The 4,954-nt window shown below is 31.5% G+C and overlaps 1 pseudogene across 1 annotated transcript; it reads right to left on the reverse strand.

Moving 5' to 3' along the window:
* Window positions 1–503: 503 nt before the first annotated feature.
* On the reverse strand, window positions 504–3,912 carry LOC114169106 (protein LIGHT-DEPENDENT SHORT HYPOCOTYLS 10 pseudogene; annotated as a pseudogene). Its single transcript, XR_014986259.1, has 2 exons — window positions 3,191–3,912; window positions 504–772 (listed from the first exon to the last, which is right to left on the reverse strand). The product of XR_014986259.1 is annotated as a protein LIGHT-DEPENDENT SHORT HYPOCOTYLS 10 pseudogene (transcript).
* Between the last annotated feature and the right edge of the window lie 1,042 nt (window positions 3,913–4,954).

Genomic DNA, 4,954 nt, shown 5'->3' on the forward strand with positions numbered 1-4,954 from the left:
AGTAGATACAAATCTCATTTTATAAATTAGTTTCATGAGATTGAGGTAGTCTTTTAAGTCCACTTGATATATATATATATATATATATATATATATATATATATATATATATATATATATATATAGGAAGAGATATTAAGGAATTCATGTTACCATATTATATATATATATATATATATATATATATATATATATATATATATATATATATATATATATATATATAGGAAGAGATATTAAGGAATTCATGTTACCATTATAATTTTGTGATGATCACCAAAGGCACTCATGACAGAAAGTAAATATTATACAGATAAGAAAAATTATATATTGAAGCCAAATTTATTTAAATACGTCTTACATAGTGCAACTGATGCATGAAAAGGGGAGCAACTACATAAGTAAACATGGAAATCATGTTTGAATATGTATATATATATATATATATATATATATATATATATATATATATATATATATATATATATATATATATATATATATATATATATATATATATATATATATATATATATATATATATATATATATATATATATATATATATATAAGATACGCTGAGGCATAAAACAGCATTGTGTCACGATCGAGCTTTCGGTTCTGCTAAGAGCTTAATTACAAATTCTCGGGTAAACAAATTAAACTGAAAATTTAAAAGTACTGAAGAAGCGCATAGAGAAGAAACCTCCCAAGAACTGGCCTTAAAAGTAAGAACTCCTTCAATTTAATTTATATAATATGCAACATTATCCTGCATAGAGATCAAGGAAAGCATTCAGTCAGCAGAAGTATAGAAGAACTTAAGAATATCCAAATAATCAGTCAAGTTAAATAAATAATTTACACTGTATATATAACTTACCAAATCTTATGAAATATATATGAAAACCATCATGCATTTAAAAGATAAAAAAAAAAAAAAAACTAGAAGGAAAACACAGTTTCCACAAGAAGTTGATTGAGGAATATCCAAATGCTGCATTAGTTAGAAGGATTATCGTCCAGGTGAAAGGTTTGAAAAGGATATGGACTATTACTTTACATGGTACAGCTTAGCTTATCCGATAAGAACTCTTCATGGTACAGCTAGCTGTGTAATAGTTCATGTGTTCAACTAATAATTCAAACACACGACACTATTTTTAAGCAGTGATGTGTTTGATGAGGTAGACTATAGAGCTAGGTGGTGTTGTGTGTAATTTGTGAAACCTATGAACATGATATGTGTACGTGAAAATGTAATTCATGACTTTAACTCTCACGGCTAGAAAAAAGGAAGAAAATGGAACAGAGAAAAAGAGAGAAAGTTGGCCCCAACATGGCAGATATATCATCTGATTCAGGGAGCACACAAGTGAATGTTAATTACTGTTTCACCAATAATCTGTGACTCACACCACAAAAGCTGTCAACAACAGTTTCATATATATACTTTGATCAGAAAGACAACCTTGAAAACCCTAACTTGTTCTAAGCTGACACTGAGCAGAGGCTACACTTGATTTCTGCATTATTGTTGTCTTAACAGGAAGCATTAAGCTGAAGAAGCCCACACAAAATAATTAAAAAGCTCAATAAACTATGTTATATGATTTAATTATGACTAAGCTATAAAAAAAAAATCAACATGTGCAGTAAGTTTTGACAAGTTTGAGTAGAATAATCACTTGAAACCAAGAGCTTGTACCTTGAATAGCATTCCATGTTCTATTTTAATATATAAAATACAAACGTGTGTCTATTCAAAATGCCATTGAAATTCCACTTGGAACAAAAACCGACAAAAACATGTGAGATGACGGGCAGCACAAAGCTTAAGCATTCGCCTAACCAACAAAATATTTGCTCACAAAATACACAACCACTACTCAAAACATTACAACACTAATTTGCTTTTTGATTAATGGATAAAATTCTCAGCATCAGATAGTAGACCACATGATCAAATCAAGGTACATGTGGTGAAACAAACACAGTGGAGAAAAGATAAGTAAGGGTATATCAGATCAAATCTTGTAAGGATATTTTAAATAAACATATATATTACAATATAAGTGGGACATATTATAAACTGAGGATGGTGGAGAAATGTTTATTCTTAGAACAATACATTTAATATTTAATTAGCATTAGGTTTCTCCAACATCTATCTGAAAGATTCCATTCAATCATGTCTTTCTTAGAAAAAAATTGTAAATTAGAAAAAGACTTGCAGAGAGAATGCATTCCAAAAACTTTTCAAAAATTTGGCATGTTTTATTTGAAACCTAGAACCTTAAATAATCATTTATGTTAAAAAAAACGTTTATTGGATGCTTAGTATAACTTGACAAATTATATATATATATATATATATATATATATATATATATATATATATATATATATATATATATATATATATATATTTACACACACACGACACATCACTTGATTACTGCATGTGTCAAAAATCTGCTTAATTTTTAAAAGAAAAAATGAATTGGGAGAAAGTAATCATAAAAGTAATGAAATCAGTTGATGTGCCATAAACTTTGTTTTTGTTGCAAAGCCAACATGGAGATTAAATTAATCTTTTCTGGATCTTATTTACATACAGTCGCCTCTAATTTCGCAACCTAATGAACACGGCATTGGAAATGCTTTTGTCCGTATAATGTACCAACACTTAAATAGTATATATTGCATCCTATGTGGTTCGTGAATAAGAAAAACTATGTACATAAAGCATTAGTTTTTTTGTCCCAGATCCATCCATCAGATTATAAAATTTTAATATCAGTGCATATGAAACTACTCAATAAGTTTAGTTCTTTCTAGCTCTATCTCTTTATATTCAAACTCGTAGTACTTATTAATAATAACACACACATAATCTATATGGGCACCCCCTAATGCTCCAAAACATTGTACTATAGTTTAGGTTGAGATATATATATATATATATATGTTATTACCATAACTTGATGCTGGCCATGGCTTACGCATCTAACCAACAACAGATGATAGAGAAAGAAGCATCAGGTTGGTGTAGTGATGAAAAATTTGGAGTGTTTGTGTGAAATTTTAGATTGAAAAAAACTTGATTGTTGTTATATCGAAGAAGATACGTTAGATATTCCACATCCATCAGAATAAGATAAGACTGAAGACAAAATGATATAATTACCAATATTAGGTGAAACACAGATCTTCCAGAGGAAGAATATTCAAGAGAAATGGATGGAGGAGGTTGATGATTCTTCAAGATTTCCCTTAGGGGTCTTCTTTTTCTTCTTGTAAGGTATACCTCTAGCCTTAGCTTGGCACTCCCTGACCTCCCTAAGGTAGACACGGATGGAGCCACTAGCAAAAGGGTTAGTCTCCGGGGAACCTCCATTTTCTTCATAGGCCGCTCTGAGTCGACCTATGAGAGCATCGAGACTCCCCCAAGCTTGTCTGAGAGGACAAGTGCATGGTGCTGGTGGTTCAGGCTGTCCATAGAACATGCACCCTTGGAGGTGAACCTTGGTCTTTCCGAACTGGTCCAGATACCTTAAAAAATCAAGGACATGGTTGCAATTGCACTGAGAGAGAGCAACTGGGGGTCTTTGGTTCTTCAAGTATTGTCCAAAAGTGTTCCAGTCCCTTCTCTTCTGAGACTCATAGCGGCTAAGTGTGACTGGACTCTGCTGCTGCAGCTGCTGGTGTTGGTGCTGGTGCTGGTGCTGGAGGTGGTAATCTAGAGGAATGTTGGTTGATGAACCTTCTGCACCGTGGCTGCCACTGCTAGACATTGCTGAAACTGTGAAATGGTGAATCAGAATGAAGAGAGAGAGAAGGAGGTGTTGGAGTTGGGGCTGGTTTTTTCTAAATAAAGCCAGGGAAAGAGGGAGGTGAAAGGTGAAAGTGAAAGGAATAGGAGAGTGGAGGAAGATAGAGTATTGAGATCACGTCACTGGGCTACTGAGAAGACATTTTATGGGCCATCTTGGTTTATTTCTGTTCATCTCTTTTGTCCTCTTGCATATGGGAAAAGTTTGGTATACACCAAACTCTATTCAACATAAATTATTACATGGATTAAGTTTAATTATAGTCCTAATTAATCCATTTCTCATAGATCATCACGTTTTTAATTGACCAGAAAGAGCTAATAAATCTCAGTTATGTGTTAGGTAAAGCTTGCCCCAAGACCATACTAGTTTTAGATTGAGTAGTTATAGTTTCACTTTTAACCCTCAAAAGATGCAATTAGAGAAAAATAAAGGTATAATTGATGATGTAACAAAAGAAAAGAGAAATTATAATATATGTGTTTATATATCATTTTCTTGTTTTTTTTCGACAATAACATTAACTAGAGGGGAAGTCTTGATACTATATGTTATGATGATAAAATTGATGAATCTTGTGACCTAAAAGTAATGGGTTCAAAATTTGAAAGTATTTCTTTATTTGGGGAGATAAAAAAATTGTGTCTTTATCCTCTTCTGGACCATACAGGGGAAAACGTTCTTTCTGCACTGTGTTTCACTTTAATTACAATAGCTTGCATTAACTATGTGTGTTTTCTCTATAAGCATACACAATTATTGTGTTTGCCCTTATTCATCGCTAAGCCTTATCTCCTTAACCAAGCCCATTATCATTATTGCTCTTATCAAATCATTCCAATAGCTATAGAACCTGCTATTTAACATGTGTTTAAGTAAGTAATTATGCAATTAATTTTGGTTTGAATTGATAATGAAAGAAATTATTATGTTCAAGTTAACAGCGAACTCACTATAAATATTTTTACTCAGTGTAAAATTAATCCACCTAATAAAGTTGTATTTTATCTCTAAACCCTAAATCCACCTATAGTTTTATTAAAATAAAATAAAAAATTGGATGGAGAATTAAATTTTTAACATCGCTCACATGGTAACATGCTCATAAACCTATCTGT

Source organism: Vigna unguiculata, chromosome 11 (genome assembly GCF_037176805.1).
Source record: "Vigna unguiculata cultivar grain cowpea cultivar isolate G323 ecotype 2 chromosome 11, ASM3717680v1, whole genome shotgun sequence".
Lineage (NCBI taxonomy): Eukaryota > Viridiplantae > Streptophyta > Magnoliopsida > Fabales > Fabaceae > Vigna > Vigna unguiculata.